The following is a 22801-nucleotide window of genomic DNA, read 5'->3' as shown; positions in this document are numbered from 1 at the left end:
TTGGTTAGGTGAACAGGCGACACATTTTTTGGAAAATGCATTGCCTTTTCATCTATTTGGCGACTCTTTGTTAAAACAATGATTTGCCTAAAACCATATTAGCTAGTTCTTGGTGTATTATTACATCCAAGTCATTTGGTCTAATGATGTGGTGATGCCTTGAGAGTGTAAGAGGTTCTAGGTTCAATTCTTAGCATGGCCCTATCTGATTTTATTTTTTGAAAAAAAAAAAAAAAGGTGGTGCAATGTCGCATTTTCTTCTATTTGGCGACTCTTTGTTAAAATAATGCGTCGTCTAAAACTATATTAACTTGTTCTTATTGTATTATTACATCCAAGTCATTTGGTCTGGTGGTGTGATGATCCCTCGAGAGTGTAAGAAGTTCTGGGTTCAATTCTTGACATGGCCTTATCTGATTTTATTTTATTTTTTTTTTTTGGGTTTGTACATGTGTGAATAAAAAAATTGAAAAAAAAAAAAAGAAAAGGCGATGTAGCTATTGGAAAATGCGTTGCCTTTTCTTCTATTTGGCGACTCTTTGTTCAAACAATTCGTCGCCTAAAACTATATTAACTAGTTCTTGTTGTATTATTACATCCAAATCATTTGGTTTGGTGTTGTGGTGATTCCTTGAGAGTATAAAAGGTTCTGGGTTCAATTCTTGATATGGCCCTATCTGATTTTATTTTTTTGTGGGTTTGTACATGTGTAAATAAAAAAATTGAAAAAGAAAAAAAAAAAGAAAAGGCGACGCAGTTGTTGAAAATTGTGTCACCTTTTCCTCTATTTGGCGACTCTTTGTTCAGACAATGCGTCGTCTAAAACTATATTAGCTAGTTCTTGTTGTATTATTATGTCCAAGTCATTTGATCTGGTGGTGTGGTGATTACTTGAAAGTGTAAGAGGTTTTGGATCCAATTCTTGACATGACCCTATCTAATTTTATTTTTTTTTATGGGTTTGTACATGTGTAAATTAAAAAATTGAAAAAAAAAAGGCGACGTAGTTGTTGAAAAATACGTCGCCTTTTCCTCTATTTGGCAACTCTTTGTTAAAATAATGCATAGCCTAAAACTTTATTAGCTAGTTTTTATTGTATTATTACATCATAGTCATTTAATCTGGTGGTGTGGTGATTCCTTGAGAATGTAAGAGGTTCTGGATTCAATTCTTGGCATGGCCTTATCTGTTTTTATTTTTTTTTATGTGTTTGTACACATGAAAATAAAAAAATTTTAAAAAAAAAAGAAAAGGCGACGCATGTGTTGAAAGATGCATCGCCTTTTCCTCTATTTGGCGACAAAAAACCACCTTAGTTATATTGCTTAAATATTTTCACTAGTTATTTGAAGTTGAAAGAAAATCAGATTGATTAAAAAAAAAAAAAAAGGGAACAGGTGACACAGAATGAAGCAGTTGCGTCGTCTATTCCCCTTATCTTAAAAAAATAAATAAATAAATAAATTAAAAAAAAACCACCTTAGTTATATTACTTAAATATTTTTACAAATTATTTGAAATTGAAAGAAAATCACATTGATTAAAAAAAAACAAAAAGGGGAACAGGTGACGCAGAATGAATTTGTTGCATCGCTTGTTCACTTTATCTTAAAAAAAGAAATAAAAAAATGCAAGAGATGTGCAAGTTTAATTAACAGAAAATAAACTGTACATAAAAAAACTAAATAATTAAATAACTGCCTCAGTTATATTGCTTAAAGGTCACCTATTTTCATCTATTTTTTTAGTATTCATATAATTAATTTTTGTTATTATGTAAACATATATAAGTGGTTGGTTAATCATTTTGCATGAGTCTAACATTTAAACAATACAATTAAGAAAAAATATATGCACAATATTAAAGGCGACTTTGTTCAGCTGCATATTCAGTGATGCTGAATGGCAGAGTCGCATATTGTTGTTTTTAGTGACCGTTTGACTTCGACAGTTTTTGAATGCGTCGTATATTTATGGAATTTTAATGACACATTAGCTTCAGCGTCATGGTTTTGTTTTTTCAGACGCGTTTGTTTCGTAGCGTCGCTAAGTTAGTGTCGCTAGATCTCAATTTTCGCGTAGTGTCATGAAACTGATTCAATTGGTTTACTTTTCCTGCATACACCACAGAAAGTATAGCTCACTACTATCAATGATATTAAATTTCATTTTAAAGTTTATTAATGGATGATGTGGTTGTGGTGACGATCTGCATATAATTAATACTTAAAACAAAACAATTCTTCTAGTAATTTCATATATTTATCTTTATTGCATATCTTTTGCTAGCCTAATCTTAGTCTCAAAAATGCATGGAATAAAATCCAAAGTTATTGTTAAGTGAGGTTGGCTTAGTTGGTATTATCACTCACATGCCAACTTGGAAGATCGTGGGTTCATGGCAGTGGGGACAGGGAGGAAATTGTTGTAAATGACCAAAAAATTTAAAATTTAATCCTGTTTGGCAAATAATTAATTAATTATTATTTTCCTCCATAATACTTGGGAAGTTGACCATGTGTTTCATGGCCTCATGTATGATGTATATAAGGCCAGTTATGATGTAAATTAGAGAGAATTGAGCAACACTAATTAATAACAACATATGTCCGGAGAATGAAATGAGAAAATTGAGATTTATGATAATCTTAGCTCAATTCTATCTAATACTCGATTGATTTGCCCACTTCATGCATGTCCCTCAGCCAAATTGTGGCTGACATGAAAATGATCATTTGCCATTTTTGGGAAAAATTATTAAGGTCATTACTTTATTATCCCGGGCCAGTTAGGTTGGCTTAATTGGCTAATCCATGTTGGAATGACAGAGTGCTGACATGACATGCTTTTAAATATTCAAAATTGAGTTTCTTCTTCTTCTTCTTTCTTCTTTTTTTTTTTCTATTTTTTTTATTTTTTTTTAACGTGGGTCTTTGTTTGATAATTAAAAAATTTCTCCATTAAGGTTGGTAGTACAGATTCTATGATCAATGCAAGTATGTACGCGTGAGGACCAACAATGCTCTTTTCAATCCTCTGTAGAAGAAATAGGATTGGTTTTAGTTTACAGAGAAAAAAAATAAAAATAAAAAAACAATATGTAATCAGATAGTTAATTAACAAAATATATATTTATATATATAAGATAATTAATTATCATATAGAGCATCCTTGATTTAGCCAAATAAAATATGCTTGTGTAGCTAGTGCTTAGCCATTGAATGCAGGGATAATTGTTATTTGAATGCACCAACTTACAGTGGCGGCGGGCAAGCACATATATCCCTAAACGAAAGGCCGAGTGGAAGGCAGATACAATGTTCGCTACAGTGGCAATCCTAGGCGTGTGGATCGCATAATGAACCGTCATTGTAGGCATCAGCCTCCCACCGGCTGCTTTATCTTTGAGATCAAGGGATGTTGATAATGATGAAGAAAATGACTATTCTCCAATTACCATTGACATTATTATTACAGCTTACAGAGTTGGCCATAATGTCAACAATTAATGCTGATGACCAACTGTACTAAACTTAACTTCATCATATTTAGTATTCTCCATTTTACTACTACTACTTGTGGTCTCTTTCTTCTATTTGAATTTCTCTCTGTTTTTGCATACTTTAATTATGTATATCTATGCACCTCCTACCTAGCTAGTTACAACTTACAACCCAGATTATAGCCAAACGTATAGTACAGCATTTTTATGAACAAAATTATAGCCAAACGTACAGTGCAGCATTTTGAGGAACAAAATTATCGCCCAAACGTATAGTACAGCATCTTGAGGAACAAAATTATAGCCAAACATATTAGATTAACCTCATATTTTCGGTGAATTTGTGACTACATGTAGACATATTGCTACCATGCACATAAAACCAAAAAGTACTAAAAATCCGGATAATTAATAGACCATATGCATGTATGTTTTTTTTTGGCATTTCCTTTATTTATTTACTTATTATTATTATTTTGTTGCTCTATATATGGTTGACATGGTAGGCTGGCCCACCGAATATATATAATTATTATCCATCTAAATTAAATTTAGTTGTTATAGATTTTATATTGTAAATAAACGTGTACATGTGTGTGTGTATATATATAAGGACAAACAATGTTTTTCCTTTTATTTATTTATTTTTTTTTAAAGCTTCGTTAAGGAAAAATAATGCTTTTATTTGTACCTTGTAGAAATAAAGACATGATGATGTGGTTTTTACAAAGAGAGAATATTATAGTTATGCGAATAATTAAGCAAAGAACGGTATATAGTTACTACACAAACAGATATAGCTCTTCTATTCCCATTTTTGAAAAGTAGTTATTTTTTTCAATTAATTAACATTTTTCTTACAGTATCATTGAAGAATGATTTTTGAATTGGCTATGCATTTATGCCACCTAAATATCAACATTGTCAATTTCTATATCATATAGGTAATAATTCAAATTCACTACTAGAAATTCTCTCAAAATCCATGAACAATATAAATTATATAGATTCATCTAATTTACCAAACAAAAGAATATGACCAAATTATGTTATGCTTAATTAGAGCCCCACCTCCTAAATATGGTACTATCTTACATTTTTAAGCATATAAAATCTATAAATAAGCTTGTAAATGAGAAATACAGTAATAATTCCAAAATACTTAAGATTTTCTCCACTTGTTAATAGAGGAAAAGAGGTACACAAAAGTAACAACTTAAAAGTAGTACCACACATGTACACACACTAGTACATGCATATGTGTATAATAATAATAATAGAAATAGATTACTTGGAAAAGGAAGGGAAGAAGGCCATCCCAAGTAGGTTGGCACCTCCTAAAAAGCCAACCTCAGTCAAGCATGAATCAAATTAAAGTAAAAAGGAATTACAATCCAGTTTTCATCGAAGGCAATAGAATACCTATTGGAATAAAAACCCCAATGAGGAAAACCTCCAACAGGAAAAACAATACTAGGGGAACAGAATACCATGAAAAAGATAACATAACAAGATTTCGCAACCAATAAAAAATGAGAAATCCCATAACCTAATAACAAAAACGATGAGCACAACCCCCAGCAATCATCTAAATGCGCAGAATAACAAATATCTGATAGATTAGAACTCCATTTAGAATTTGAATTAATTACTGCCTTGGAAATAATGTCAGCTACCGCATTTCCTTCTCTAAAAATATGAGAAGTTTTGAAACTTATGACAAAAATAAACCTCAAACAATCGGACCTATCTGGCCTTTAGATACCAAGGAACAAAAAAAGACTTACCCAGCTGTAGAAGATTGACAAAAATAAGATGAGCAGCAGTCTCAGCTTCAAAAGCACAAGTAGAAGGAATACTAAACATTAAACTACCACGAACAAAATCACTGTTATCTCCACATCTAGATGCTCCAGGACTATTAAGAGAAGCCCCATCAGCATTAACTATATACTTCAACCCAAAGGAGAAAGCATCCAATTAACAAGAATAATGCGAGGAGCTCGAGATAGCTTCAAAACAACACCAAGACATTTTAAGAATAGTTAAATCATGAACCAAATTCATCAGACTTTTCCATTCTGATCCAATTTGCTTCCAAAATGGCGTGACAAATAAATACCCAAGCATGTGAAAGGGGTAGTCGATAAACAAAAGATGATAATGACCAAAAAATTACAACATATGCACAATTAGTTCACATAATATCTCATGCAAAAGCATATATTAATCATATTATTTTATACTCGTATAACATTGAGCCTCAATTCATGGAGGAAGAAGGTACATACAGATAACAGCTTAGCATACGTCTGACTACATGAAATTCATGGATTTCACGTGCAATCTAACGTTAAGCAGCTTCTTTTTTATCAGTAGCATCAATAATAGCAAAATTATGCATATTGTATATAATGATAGAATGATCATCATCGGATATACCAATCTAGCTAGTTTAGCAATAAGTCCCAATGCACAACCCAATGAAAAGGTAGAGGGAAAGTAAAAACAACCACGAAAGTAATTCTGGGTGAATAGGTCGCATAAATTAGTGTACATGCAGTATCCATGGGAACTCTACCTTCTAGCTTTGTAATCTTTGAATGGGGAAATCGGTGATATTTGTTAAGCTAGGTGCATCTTTAACCAAAACAGAAACTGGTCTTGAAGTAGCTACGTCAGTCACACCAGCAAAACCAGAAGTTAGTCTCAAGGCAGCCACGCCATCTTTCACCAAAACAGAAACTGGTCTTGAAGTAGCCACGTCAGCCACACCAGCCACACCAGCAGCAAACCAGCAAGAGTTTGTTTCAGAAAGGATATCTAAGACATCTCCAACTCTAAGTGATAAGAGCAATCTTAAATGATGCAAACAGTGAACAGTGAGGGATAAATATTTTCCAGTGATAAAGCTTTGAGAAGATTGTTATGATCATTAGTAATCCTTCTTGTATTTTTGTAACTAACGTGTATCTATGATGTTTACAAAATGCTGCATAAATAGCACAGTATGAGACTCCTCGTAAGTAAGCCGGAAAACATATTTTAAATAAAGTGTAAATTCATTCGTTTTCATTGATATTGATGATTGAATACAAGGCGAGCAGTTAATGCACCAAGTTATTTGAAAAGTTATCTTGGCCATTAATTGGCGACATCCAAGGATGGATAAGCATTAGGAAGTTATAAGTAGTTTACACTATTAATCCATTCATTCAATGGACAAGATGATATTTGTCAAAAATCTTAATATGTAAAACCAGCTCCTATATATATAATTTTGATTTGGTAAGGGTTCCATATATAATCCATTACAAAATATATAGTACGTGGATTAGATTCTTTTATGTGACAGATACCAAACACACAAGCGCTCGCGCACACATATATGTACAGAGTTACGATCTATTGGAAACGTGTTTCCATCTTAGTTAGGAACCACGGTTGGTTTGTGTGTTGATATATGATGTTCATTACAGCCTAGGGATTAGTGCATATGCCAAAAACAATGCCAAGTGCAAAGCAAAAACAATGTTCATCACAATCCTTGATAGAAGAATTACATATTAAACCATCATTAAGCATCCTCCAAGGGACTCCACAATCTTCCACCTGGTTTCTCTTTAAGATTTGGGGATTTTGATGATGATGAATCAGGTGACTTTTCCTGCAGTTACCAACATTATTGTTAAAGCTATAATAAAAATCATGCCTATAGTAACCAGCACCAATCTAACCTTCATCATTTTACTACTTTCCAACTCCCTTTTCTCACACTTGCAAACCATGTATTTATGCATTTCCTAGCCAGTTGCAGCCCGTTTTATAGCCAAACATTTTGATGAAAAATATACACCATGATAGGGAAACAAAAATTTGAGATGTGGGTATTATTTGCTTGTCATGGTTGTTAAACCACAAAAGAAAACATATATTTTTTATGTAAATTTGTCAGCACTTGTATGTAATGTATCATCAAATACAACTAAAAACTAAAAAAATATTGTCATTGCAAAAACCCATGAACATTTATATATGAATCTATCGGATAAATATGCAATATTGTTGATGATCAAATTTCATAAGTATACTGATAGTACCAAGTAATAAAGTGATGAGAGAGTATTGTTACAATGAAGATTGGTTTAGATATTTAACTAATTACCAAAATTATGACTATTTGTTTTTACCTAGGCACACTAGTGGAATGTAGCAATGAAATTAAAAATAAGACAAGAAATTAACAATAAAATTGTAAACAAACAAAAGCATTTGACAAGACAAAGAAATTTCAAGTAAAAACACCCAATTCAAGACTTAGAATGGAACTACAATGAACTTAAAAGCCTAGGAACTTAAATTCCTCTCTATCCTTCCAATATTAGATTAATTTTGTAAAACCCCGTCCCGAAGTACACTAGAAATTTCTCAAGTTGACTGTTGTTGATTGATAAGGATCAAATTTTGACTTTTTGACTCGATAAGAATTCTACGTTGACTGAGGCACCATTGCAAAGTATGCATCGATTCAAGTCCGTAGACTGGTAGCACGTCAAAAACGGAGCTATGGTTTGAAAGTTATGAGTAAAACAAGTTAAGCTCCAAACTGTTCGAGGGTGCCAGAGTTGACTTTTTATTCTTGTAAAATTGAGCTTTGACTTATGTATGGTTGTGAAGTACTCGTCGATACGAGCTCGTAGACTAGCGGCACGTCCGATTTGGACATGTGATTGGAAAGTTACGGACCTGTGAAGTTTTTCTGAGACAGCTATTGCTATTCATCGATCTGTGAGTGTGCATGAACAGCGATGCCACATGTAGCATTATAAGGGTGCCACATGTGACAACAAGGAAATGCCACATTTTAGACAATTAAATATTATATTATGTTATTATTTTAATATTATTTTATATATTTATTTATTTATTTTCTTTTTCTTTCTTTCTCCCCCACGTGTGAAAACACCATGGGCCCCCCTCTTCTTCTTCTTCTTTCTTCTTCCTTCTTCTTCCTCCCGTCGGTCTCTCCTTGCTGCATCTCTTCCAACCACCTGCCTGCCACACATGCCGGACAAGTAGAAAGCCAGTGGAAGACCCGGTTGATAACCAAAAGGACAAGGTCGAACGTCGCCGGACGCACTGCGATCGGGCCTCCATTGGCAACGACGGCAAGTTGATTTTTTGGCGATCCGGCCATCACCCGGCCAAACTGATACTCCTTTATACTATTTTCAGACCCTCTGAGCTCAATTTTGAGATCCATTCAGCTCAATTCCTTGCTGTTTGAGAGATATGAGAAGTAACTTTGACCGAATCTTTCCGTCCATTTTTTTATCATCATCGGTCGAATTAAGCCCAATGGAAGTCGGTAACGTATTCCTCGTCTCTTTAGCTTTCTATAGGTACCTCGTTTGTGAATTATGATGGAGTATTTTGAAAGATGCCATTTTTGGATGAAATAATATTATTTTAATGTGGTAATCTGAAAAATGTATGTTTGATGTTTAAATAATTGCTATTTCTATTGATGATGTCCAATTGTGTTGAATTGCATAAATATGGGTTGAATTAATGTTTCTTAAATTTAGAAAGCTGTAGATTTTAAACTGATATTAAATTATTGTTAACTTTACTGTGAGGTTACTGTGAAGTTATGTCAGCTAATAGAATGTATCTTTATATGCTTAATTATTTGTGGAATTGTATGTGGTTCTATTGACATTTAGTATGAATTAATTTGAAGGTTTGCGGAATTAATTATATTGAATTATTGTGATCGAAACTATACTTATGTGTTTAATTATTTATCTATGCATGACATTTTGTGAATTTGATAAAAGTGCATAAATTTAAGTGTATCATATAAAAATTCAAATTTTATAATATTATAATATATTTTAAAAATATATAATATTACAAAATATTTTTATCGGTTTTCGATGCACCATACACGTACCGGTGTTCTGTAGTTGTGGATGTGATTAGCATGCAGGTGGATGTAGTTGTGATTAGCGCACAAGTTGTAATATCTCCCGTGAGTTGCTGTCAGGACCCATCCAAGATCCTTCATCGAAACCTTGGACAAACCCTAATCCCAGGGAAACCCTACCGGATCCTCCAATGGAAAACCCGGCAGAACCTCCCCTAAGGGTTGGACTTACCACAATTTTTCTGCATTGAAAATACACTTCTATATACACCACCTTATTCCTCCCACCTTACTACAATTTATTTCCGCAAGTTTACAGGACTTCAAATAAATGACAGGGAATCAATATATGATTCAATAAATATGTATCCAATCAGTATACAGAGCATTATACAATACAATTAAGTACGAAATTTTATACAATAAATGATAAAAAGGAAATAATAAAAGATATAAAGGAAGGAAGGAAAAACCTCTGGAACTTTCGGCAACGAACCAAGACATTGAGCTCGCCCCCGAACGATCAATGTCAACTAACCTGGGCCTAAGGGAACGGAATTTAAAAATATGAGATGCTAATTATCTCAGTAAGTAACCCAATCTACTATACAATAATAAAAATAAAAGGGTAAATAACTTAGTTAATTGATTAATAAGAAATAAATAAATAACTAATAGGTAGTTAAAAATAATATTTTCCCTCAAAACCCTCACGATTCATTCAGTTGGAAAAGTTTTCTTTTTAAAATATTTTCACAAAACCTAATATTTTATGCCCTGAAAATCAATGAATAATTAATTTAATAAAATTTAAATAATCCAAATGCGAATAAAATATAATAAAATAAATCTAGAATACTTGCATTAAAGAAATATAACATAAAAGTGAAATTCAATATATAATCCATAAAATTTGATTTAATAAACCAAAATAAACAGTATCAAAAATATAATTTAAATAATTACAAATAATCATATAAAATAAGTGGTAGAAAAATACTATAATATTCATTTTGAAATATTCAACAAATCTATATAATATTTTTATGGAAAAATGCATTTAAAAACATTATTTTAAAACAAGTGACATAAAATATGAAAAATTATATTTTAGAATATACAAATTGGAAATAGATGATAAAACAAATTAAATACATTTAATTTAAATATGAGTTTTAAAACTTTAGGATTTGAAATTTATATCAGAAAATAATACTTGACACACCACTATATACCAGTGATGCCCTACGATACCCAGCATCCTGAGCAATGTCCGGGAGGAGGTTAAAGAGAGAAACTTGCATACGGTCGCTTCGGTGTCCCGACAGTGCCGCTGCTTAAACCGTCAACCTAGCTATGGAGGGGGGCGGCTTATGGCCAATATCAAACTTGCCTGTCCTCGGTCCAATGGCAACTCACGAGAGACATTATAACTTGCGCGCTCATTGACATACACAGTACAGAACGCCAGTACTGTATGAGTGCGTCTAAAACAAATAACCATATTATTTTAAAAATAACAATTTTCCAAAACTCACCGTGGGAATCATACCATTTTTCAAATTCACAATCCCACATTTTTTCTTTAATATCTCCAACGTAAATCCATCCATATAAATTCCATCAATTTCAAATCCATCAATGAAATCAACAATAATTTAAAATAAATATTCCTTCAATTCCTCAAATTTCAAAATATAATTAAATCACATGATAAACATAACAATTATAAAAGGAAATTGAAATCACAATTTCTTTTAATTCCCAAATATATTTTTGGCACCCAAACATATATTAAAACAGCATGCATTGGCAATATAATTTAGATGTAAATTCTCTTAATATCAAATACATAGAACATATTTTCAAATATCTAATTATAAAATATTCCAATAACAAAATCCAATAATTATTAAATTAAACCTCAAATTCAAGAAAATTCTTAAAACCCAAAATATTTATAATACACAAATAATTTAATTTCTTTCAATTTTGGCATAAATTTTCAATTAGAAATTTACTAAACAATTAACACAGGAAATTAAATTTCCAAATATATAATCAACACAAAATATATACAATTTACCAACCCAAAATAATTTTGAAGGTGGGTCACTCACCTCGATCACGCAATCCAACCAAGATCTTCTATAGGATCAATTCTACGACTCACACGTGCTCCTAGAACAACAATATTACACAGGATCAAATAAATTAATATTTTATTCGGGTAAATAATACCCGATTTCCGGGGCCTAACACAAACGGTATCCAAATTTCACAAATAAGGTATCAACGGAAAGCTAAGGGGATGATGATCACATTACCGACCTCCATTGGGCTCAACTCGATCGAAGGTGGCCGGAAAGTGGACGGAAGATTTCGGCCGAATTTCCCCTTCTTCTATCCCACAAACGGCTTGGAATTTGGGCAAATGGAGGTTATTTTCGAAACCAGGGGGTTGAAATCTAGTGGTAAAGACCGGTCTCAAGGTCGGAAACCGTAGAAAAAGGGGTCAGCAGGAGGACCGCCAGTCGTCGGTTTTGGACGGCTGATCTCGGCAGGTCCGCCGGCCAAATGGCTTGAAAATTGGCCGCCGATGTCGCCTGACCATGGGCTCACAAGCCACCAGTGCGTGTTGCCATCCAGCCATTGAAACTCGGCCAAAATGACCAGTTAAAGAGAGAGGGGGAGAGAGTCAAAGGAGAGAAAGAGAGAGAAGTCACTGTGTGTGTTTTGCTTGTGTTTGTCGGGCTTGAGGAAGAAGAAGGATAAGGGAAAGAAAAGAAAAGAAAAGTGTTTTTCCCAGGTGGGGAAAGGGAAGGAAAGGAAGGAAAAAGACAAAAAAAAAATAAAATAAATAAATATTAAAATAATAAAATAATAATATAATATAGTATTTTTTTATTGCTGACATGTGTCACTTCTAAAATATTACACATGGTGCATCCCACTTGGTGACACATGGCACAATGATTCACAATTTTAAAAATAATATTAAAATAATATTGTATTTGAAAAACTTTGTAGGTCCATAATTTTTTAATGAAATGTCCAAACCAGGCGTGCCGCTAGTCTATGGACTCGTATTGATGAGTACTTCACATCTTTACATGAGTCAAAGCTCATATCCCCAAAAATAAAAAGTCAACTCTGACACCCTTGGACAATTTGGACATCAACTTGTTTTGCTCATAACTTTCAAACCATAACTCCGTTTTCGATGTGCTACTAGTCTATGAACTCATGACAATGCATACTTCACCGCAGCACTTCGGTCAACGTGAAATTCCACCGGGAGCAAAAAGTCAACATTTGACCCCTTCTCGATCAACAACGGTCAAACCCGGTCAACCTCGATCAAATTTGAGAAATTTCCGGTGTACTTCGAGATGAGGTGTTATAGTTGCCATCGGACTGAGGGTAGGTAAGTTTGACATTGGCCATAGCCGCCCCCTTCCATGGCTGGGATGACGGTTTAAACAGCGGCGCGGTGGGATGCCATGTGACCATATGCCGATTTCTCTCTTTAACCTCCTGGTCAGACGGTGCTTTGGGACGCTGGACACCATAAGACACCACTAGTATATAGTATGTATATATATATATGTTATATTTGTATGTAGCATACCGTACGGGGACAGCAATTCGATGTGGTCCATGAAGAGCTAGCCTCGTCACTATGTTGCCTATGAGTCCAGAGGATTAGACGGCTAATCTAGGCAACCACCCTGGACTGTATTGGTAGTAGGGTGCTGGCGACAGCTGGAATCATGGATTGCACAACATGTTGGAGGGTATCGTTTGTACCCCTGATACAAGCGTATATTTGATAATAGTTTTTTTTGAATTTTAAATTATTATTTGATCTCGTATTATTCTATCTATTCATAACCTAATTTTCTAGCATTATAGTTAATTGCTTTTATTGTCATTACTATTATGAATATTATTCTCGTTATTAATATTACAATTATTATTTATCAAAATTATGTTTAATATTATCATCATCATTATGATTATTATTATTACTTTTATTTTTATTTATTTTTATTTTTATTATTTTTTTATTATTTCTATTATTATTATATCTGGACAAGTATCACAGCCTACGGGCAAGAAAGATAGCAATTGGGCAAGTATAATAGTCTTTGAACAAGTGGTAGCCTTTGGACATGTGAGATAGTCCTTGAGATAGCTGTGATTATGTGATAGTTCTTGGACAAGTGATTACCTTCGAGTAAATATGACAGATGATATTAGTATTATTTGTATCGTGAAAATGATTGCTATTATTATTATTGTTGTTGATGTGATGATTGTTTTACTTTTCTTCTTATATTACGCATCGGTATATATTGTAACACAATATTTGAAATGTACGTCAATCAGTGGGTGGTGTGGGCGGACGTGAATGATTAAAGATATATTTGGTTGTTTATTTAGTTGGTTATTCCTATTGCACATATATACGTATGTGTTTTATATAAATTGTTATCGGAGTGTGGCCACTGTGAAAATTATTGTAGTAAGATGGGAGGAATAAGGTGGTACCATATAGGAGTGCATTTTCGTGCAGGTAAATTTTGGGCATGTTTTACCCTTAGGGGAGATGCTGCCGGATTTTCCATAGGACGATCCGGTAAGGCCTCCCTGGGATCAGGATTTGTCCAGGGTTCCTGGAAGGGATTTTGGACGGGTCCTGACAAATTTCCTAAAAGACCAAATTCTATCTAAACTCTATTCTAGGGAGTTTTTAATTTAATCTGGTCCATTTTTCTAAAGTGAAGTTAAAATCTATGAGCTTCTAATGAAAATTAAAAATTCTTTTCTAAAGTTCTGCAAGTCCTTATTCATCAAGCTCTCTCTTTTCTGACTACTTAATTCCCAATCAAGCTTTGCAGCATCAATTAAGACCTAAGTTTTGTAAATCTAGTGACCAATTTACCAAATTGAACTTTTCCAAGTTTAAATTAGGAAATCTACCCAACACCCAAGCAATTGTTCAATTTTAAGAATAATTAAGCAATAATTATAAGGTTTACATAAGAAGATTGAATAGAAACAAAATAAAAATCAACCTCTTAATTAAATAATGTAACACCCCGTCCCGAAGTACATCGGAATTTCTCAAATTTGACCAAGGTTGACCGGTTTGACTATCGTTGACCAAGAAGGGGTCAAATGTTGACTTTTTGTTCCTGATGAAATTTCACATTGACCGAGGTACCGTTAAAAAGTACACATTGTCATGAGTTCATAGACTAGTAGCACGTTGAAAACGGAGCTACGGTTTGAAAGTTATGAGCAAAAGAAGTTGAGGTCCAAACTGTCCAAAGGGTGCCCGAGTTGACTTTTTGTTCATGCAATGTTGAGCTTTGACTCGTGCATGGTTGTGAAGTACTCGTCAATACGAATTCGTAGACTAGTGGCACGCTTAAATTGGACATCTGGTTAAAAAGTTATGGACCTGTAAATTTTTCAAATACAGTATTATTTTAATATTATTTTTAACTATGTGAACAGTGTGCCACGCATGACTTATTAAAGGGTGCCATGTGTCACAATGGTGAGATGCCACATGTCAACCATGATTAAATACCATATTATTTTATTATTATTCTATACAATAATGTTATTTTAATATTATTTTATATAATTGTTTATTCATTTTCTTTTTCTTTTTCTTTTTTTTTTCTCTTTTCTCTTTTCTTTTTCTTTTTTTTTTTCTTTTTTTTTTCTCCCACATGGGGGAAAATATCCCTCTCTCTCCTCTCGCAAAGCTTCTTCCTCTCCCTCTGTTCCTCCCCATGGTTCCTCCCCTTGCGTTGCCGTTGCTCACCTTGGGAAATCCAACCGGCCTTAGCCTCACCGGTATGTTTAACCGACAACCCATGACAATGGCAACGCTGTGGTGCTCGCCATTGACGGAATGGCTGGAGAAGCATTGGAAAACTCCATAAAAGCCGGCAGCGAGCTCCATTTCAATTTGCAGGATTTTGACCATCTCCGGCCAAATTTTCGATCCTATTCCCCAAATTTGAGCATCCTGAAGCTGATGGTGGGCTCCGTTTGCCTCAATTCAAGCTCCTTCATGGCGTACAAAGGAGGGGCAAGTTGGCAGCGGCTTCCGACGAAATTTCCGATCACCCCCGTTAGTTTCAAGTCAATCAAAGGTTAGAATTGTATTCTCCGTATCCTTAGCTTCGTATTGATATCTCATTTGTAAATTATGGATGTATATATGAGAGGTTGTTATTTTTGATTAAATTATTAAATTAAATATGAAAAATGGAGATTTAAATTAAATTGTATATTATATATATATGTGTATTTTTTTGTATACATGTGTATGGGAATATTGGTAAATATATGCATATATATATATATATATGTGCGGTAGTGTATATAAATACATGGTGATATGTGAATATGTATTGAGATGTGTGAATGGGTATATATATATATATGTATAAGTATGTATTGTTGAAGCCTTTGATTATGCATGTCAAAATGTATTTATACATATGTATCTGGACATTGCACTTGTTAAATTTTTTGATAAAAGTTTTACCGTGTATATATATTTAAATGTGTGAAAATGTAAATATATATATGTGAATATATACGTAGATACCTATGGATGACTTATAATAAATCGTATTGCTATATCTCTAATGTATTTCTGTATCTTTACTTGTATGTGGCCTTGATGATAATTTTGGTATATTTGATAAAAGCATATGAATTGGTATATTTTATCTAAATTTAATATTTTATAATATTATGAAATTTATAGTTTTTTTTAGGATACACCCATACACGTACCGGTGATCTGTACTGTATATGTGATTATGATAAGCGTGCAAGTTGTAATGTCTCCTGTGAGTTGCCATCGGACCGAGGACATGCAAGTTTGTTATTGGCCATAAGTCGCCCCCCTCCATGGCCGGGATGACGGTTTAAGAAACGGCACTATTGGGATGCCGAAGCGACCGTATGTAAGTTTCTCTCTTTAACCTCCTATCAGTCGGTGCTCGAGATGCTGGGTACCTTTGGGCACCACTGGTATATAATATGGTGCATCAAATATTTTTTTTATATGTTGGTACATATATTTGTATGTTATATTATTTGATATTATACTGTATATACCGCACCATATGGAGGCGGCGAACCAATGTGATCCATGTAGAGCTAGCCTCATAACCATGTTGCCTATGAGTCCAGGGAATAGGACGGCCAATATAGGCAACCATCCTGGTTTGTATTGGTAGCAAAGTGCCGGCGACAGCTGGAATCATGGATCACGTAGCATGTTAGAAGGTATCGTACGTATCGATGTTATTATATTCTTATTACTATTACTTGTATTTAACTATATATTTAATCATTATTGTCACTGTTATCGGGATTGTTATTATTATTTATAATGATTATTTTTATTGTAATTCCAATTTCTATTATTATCATTATTATAATTATAGTTGTTATTATTGTTATTATCAATGGCATTTATTAACAAAACTACTATTAAGTATTATCGCAATTGCTATTCTCAGTTATTGAGATTTTAGTAAATAATATTGATTATTATTTTTTATTTTTATTTTTATTAACACTATTATGAGATCTTTAATATTAATTTTGTTATTCTTTTTATTATTATTACTACTATCATATGGTACCTTCAAACAAGTATCACAACCTACGGACAAGAAAGATAGCCATCAGGTAAGTTATATTAATACATGTATGGGAATATAATAGCCCTCAGGCAAGTTACATTAATACCATTATCATTAAAACGTTGTTATTGTCTTTTTTTATTGTTAATGTGATGTTGTTTTACCTTTCTTTCTATGTTACGTATTGGCATATTTGTAAAACGATATTTGAAGTGTATTTGACATGTGCAGCACTAAGTGGATGGTGTGGGCGGACAAGAATCTATGATGGTATATTTTAGTTGGTTATTTACTAAATTAATTCCATTATATGCCTTTTATATAATTTGTTACCGAAGTGCTGCCATTTGTGGAACTTAAATTGTAGTAATGTGGGAGGAATAAAGTGGTGTATATAAAAGTATTTTTTTAGTGCAAGAAAATTGTGGTAAGTCCAATCCTTAGGGGAGGTTCTGCTAGATTTTCCATTGGAGGGTCCGGTAGGGTTTCCCTGGGATCAGGGCTTGTTTAGGGTTCCGGTGAGGAATTTTGGACGGGTCCTGACAAATAATATCGAGGTAGAGGTTCCACCAAACCCTAGATAATAAATTTAGCTAGACATGTTGAAAGCAATATCCATATCCAAAAATCAACGAAAGTTCCTTAAAGAAACACATAATCTTCAATACATGGTTCATTTATCCAAACATAACTAGAATGTTACAGAAAAGCTAATTTGGTGAAGAATCTTGAGTCTTCAATTTCTTGAAAATCTTCAATCTAAGCTTGCTCTCTCTCGATCTTCTATTTCTCTCTCTAGAATCCTTTTTTATCTTTGTGCCTTTTCCTCCCCTTCTCTATAATTAGCCTCCTTAACTTAAATCTAAAGCTTTCTATAAAATCCCTGAGAAATCTAGCCGTTAATTTTTCATCAAAGCTCTATAAATTGCCACATCATAAAAAAAATAACTTTGCATGTGACTTAGGAAGAAGAGCATGTTCCTTTGTCTTGAGAAAATCTAGACAACAATTCAAACTTTACACATAACAAGCTGGCTCACTCATTTAAGCATGGTGAGCATTTCCACAAAACTTAGCCTTAATTCGTCCTTTTCACTCACCTACAACAAGAATACAAAAATCAAAAGTGTAACACTCCGCCTCCTTTGGCGGATGTATTACTCTCTATTATTATTATCCTCAATTTAGTCATCGCACTCAGTATAAGGTTTCGCACTCAGTATGAGGTATTTTGTCAAGTTGGCTTGCTAAAGCTTCTAACTTAAGCATGCCAAAAATGAAGGGAAGTTAAACATGACAAACATTTCCATAAAAATTAGCCTTAAGCCCTACTTGTCACTCACCTTAACAAGAACACAAAAATCAAAAGTGTAACACCCTGACTCTATTAGTAGACCTACCACTCTCTGTTCATATTGCTCTCAATTTAGCCATTACACTTGCTGTGAAGCTTTTTGCTCACAGCTTTTTAAAAGATCACCCATTATGGAATTGCTCTCGGCTAAGCAGGCTTAATTTCCTAATTCTTTTGAACCCTAAAACCAACCAGTTTGAAAAGTTCTCAGTGTTTTGAGAATGATTATTATTACATTTAAATCATCTCCAAATCTACACTCAGAAAATGTAGAATTGGATACCTAATAGCCTGTTAGTCCCCCACACTCACCCACATTGGTCACCACAAAAAGCATCAAAAAGCTTGAGTTTCAAGAAAGAATTTAAGCATATAAGGGTCAAATAAGTGAGTTAAAAAAACTCACTTATCAATTTGTAATTATTGCCACATAAAGGCACTTCCCATGTTTCAGTTTTGTTTCTTTATAAAAAAAGTTAAAGCAATTTTTTGTTTTTTGCCTTCCTCAATGAGAAATTTACAATAAGTAATTAACACTTAACGTTTATGTTCTTATCAACCCAATCATATGTTCTTATTATAGTCTATGTTCTTATCTTTGTAGAATAAGTAGACGGGTTGAGAATTTTTATTTTTATTTTTTTACAAAGAGAGGTTGTAAAGTAGCAAAATATGATTGTGACAATACAATAACATACAAAATTCACTATAATTCCATGCAAAAGCATGTGTATATAGATCAGCATCTTGGTTAAATTTGGTTAAAACTACTTTAGTCAGCTTGTTAGCGATTAGTCCAACTAAGAGACAGCTTTCGGCAATAGTAGTATTCAATCAACAAGCCATTTAAATGTTCTTAATTTGTTCACTGTTTTTCATTCCTGTGATTTGCTGTGTTTAACTTTTGACTATTTGCAAAGCCACAAAGATTATGCTTAGTGACCAGACAACAACGATTCCCATTTTCAAACTTTAGTCCCAGTAACAGTAAGAGACCCATATATAATCTCCATATATGAAAAAAAATTTGAATTCTCAAATGCAGAATATTTACAAGGTATTAAGAAGAAGAAGAATACATTGACAATGTGAGTTTTTACAAAAAGAGATCCATATGATAATACAAATAAGCAAAAGATAATGAATAATGACCACAAAATTATAACCTGTTCACAACCGGTTCACATAATTCCATGCAATGAAAAACCATATGCATCGATGACATTATAAATGTAAGTTCATTTTTACTGTATACATAAAGATATGTAGATAATTATACAAAATCATACCAATCTAGTCTAAGTGCAAATGCAACATATTCCATCGCATATCCCAATGACAATGCCAATTGGAGCACAGTAACAATCATCGTTGCAATCCTGGACGAAGGGGCTACATACATCACTGGAACATCCATATGACTGACGAACTCCACCTTCAAGCTTTGTCACCTTTGAATGTGGATATTGATGATGAGAACCATGACTTCTCTTCCAATAACCATGGTGACCAGGCCGTACATATCCATTAGTCTTGCATTTAACAAAGTTAGCCATCAAAATCATGGCCATGATCAACACCAAGGTAATCTTCTTACTCTCTATTTTACTTGTCTCTATCTAATAATAATGTCTCTCTCTTGTTTATTTTGCACTTCCTGGTTTCAACCCTTTATATAGCCAAACATATATACTGCATAACTTTGATTGAGAATAATATGGGATTTTCAGCTGTCATGGATAGCGGACTCCAAATTAAAGATTAACCTCATTTAATTATGTGAATTTGTCACCACACATGTAGATATTGGTCGGCGCAACCACAAATTACAAGGCCTATATGGACAATAACTCACACACCTTTTTTGCTCCCTACTCTTCTCATGGATGTATCAAATGATGTTTGCCAGCAATGAAGTTTTTACATGTTTATTTAAAAAAATAAAATAAAAAAATAAAAAAACAAAATAAAATCCCTTATGTTGTCCATTTCCTTAATAATATTCTACAGGTAAAAAAACAAAAAATACTTTTTTCTAACTATCATTCTCTTTTATATTATTATTATTATTATTATTAAAGATGAGGACAGTTTTGACACATAAATTTTTGTCTTTTATAGGACTGTCTTGACAGAAAATTTCAAAATATCTTTTTGATATCTGGCGAATAATTACAATTATGTTTAAAAATTTTCCATCCCTTGGTATTTTTCGAGCTAACCATATGGTAGAAAAATGTTACTTTGTTTAGTTCTGACTAAGTCAATTTATGAAAAATCTATTTTAGCTTTATGTACCAAAATAAATATTAACATTTTGATAATTGCATATCATTTTATGGAGGTTCCATAGCGGTTCTAATTCTAATTTTGAAAATATAAAAATATTAATTTATAATTAATCCAAACTCTACGATCCGGATGAAATATACCCGTATATATGAGCTATTAAAAATATTTTACTGGGCAAAGGAACCTATGATATGCTGGCCTCCAGTAGTCTATCAACGACAATAGATTGCCAATCATACGTGATTCATTAAAAAAAAAAAAAAAATCCTATGAGACTATGGGTGCCCAGAATATCCTGAACCACTTCACCCAGTAAATATTACTATAGATAATTTTTTTGTCCCCACAATTTTAACGGTTTTTGAAAAAATTGTTATCTTTGCATAATGACAATGATAATGATTTTTCTAAAAAATGTCATTTTCATATGTATCCACATGATAAATCATGCAGTTATTTACACCATAGAAAGACTCTAAAAGTTGTGAGCTGTTCTTACCTGTCAAAACTATGATATTGGTTGTCATTTACTGAGAACACATTTATAATATAATGTGCCTACATTCTCTTCTTCTTTTTTTATTATTTTTTATTTGTTACTTTATTTATTTATTTATACTTTTTTAAGTAACTTTTAGTTTGTCAAGGAGTTAGAGATTCTAAGGTTAATTGGCCCCTTGGATTTGGGAGAAAATTTTGATTTATGATTTATTTGCTCCTTCTGTTCCACCTCTATTGGCTCTAATTGAGGTATTAGAGATTCCATTGTCAAAGCAAGTATATAAAGGCAACACGAATAACAATTTCTTCATACCTTTTAGAAGAATTAAAAGGCCTAGAGAATGTTGGTTTTTAGTTTACGAAGAGAGAGATTTATAATTAATTACGTTTGAATATCTAATTAAGGAGATGTTTATATATAATCCCCACGCAGATAATATATGGGTTATTTTATTTCATGCTTGCATAACATAGAGCATCCCACCTGATAAGGGAGAGTTACAGGGACAACAACTTAAATGGCCACCACCAAACACTCATGCATAATATGTATGTATAGAAAGAGAGAGAGAGATAGAGAGAGAGAGAGAGAGAGAGTTTTCATCAATTAGGGACATGTTTCCATCTTATTGAGGAACCATGGCTAATGGACGTTGCGTTCATCATAGCCAATGGCTTAGTGCAAAACAATGCCGAGTGGAGAACAGATAGAATATTCATCACAATCCTGGATTAAAGGGTTTCATATTGAACCATCACAGTAAGCATCCTCTCAAGGGACTCTACCACCCCCCACCTGCTTTCATTTTGAGATCAGGGATGTTGATGATGGTGAAGCAGATGGATTTTCCTCCAAACACCGTTAACATTCTTACAGCTTACAAAATTAGCTATGATAAGAACAATTCCCATAATAATCAGCACCACTCTTGTCAGGACCTGTCTAGAATTCCTTCCCCGGAACCCTAGACAAGCCCTGATCCCAGGGAAATACCACCGAATCTTCCAACGGAAAATCTGGCAGCACCTCCCCTAAGGGTAGGACTTACCAAATTTACCTGCACTGAAAACACACTTCTATACTCATCCCCTTATTCCTCCCGCAAAACTACAAATTGATTCCACAATTTACAGCACATCACAACAACAGCGGTAAACCAGTGCATAAATAAAACATAAGTGTCCAAATAGTATACAGAGCTTTGTGAAGTGCTAATCAACAGAAATACAACAAAGATGAAAGAAATAATACAACTGAAATGAATGAGTACAAAGGTATTTCTCGAAACACGATAGCAGCGGAGAATTGGTTCGCTCCGGGAGAACGTTTACCACCCCTTGCACCTAAGGGAACGGAACTTAAAAACGTGAGAAGCTAATCATCTCAATGAGTGACCCTAACTACTGAACACTTTTAATGATAATAATAATAATAATATAACAAATAAGGGAATTGAATTAATACCAACAGTTAATAAATAAATAATAACAGTTGGAAATGATAATTTTCCCTCAACACTCTCACAAATCACTT

Source organism: Ziziphus jujuba, chromosome 12, assembly GCF_031755915.1.
Source record: "Ziziphus jujuba cultivar Dongzao chromosome 12, ASM3175591v1".
Taxonomy (NCBI): Eukaryota; Viridiplantae; Streptophyta; class Magnoliopsida; order Rosales; family Rhamnaceae; genus Ziziphus; species Ziziphus jujuba.
Note: the sequence above shows the minus strand (reverse complement) of the source record.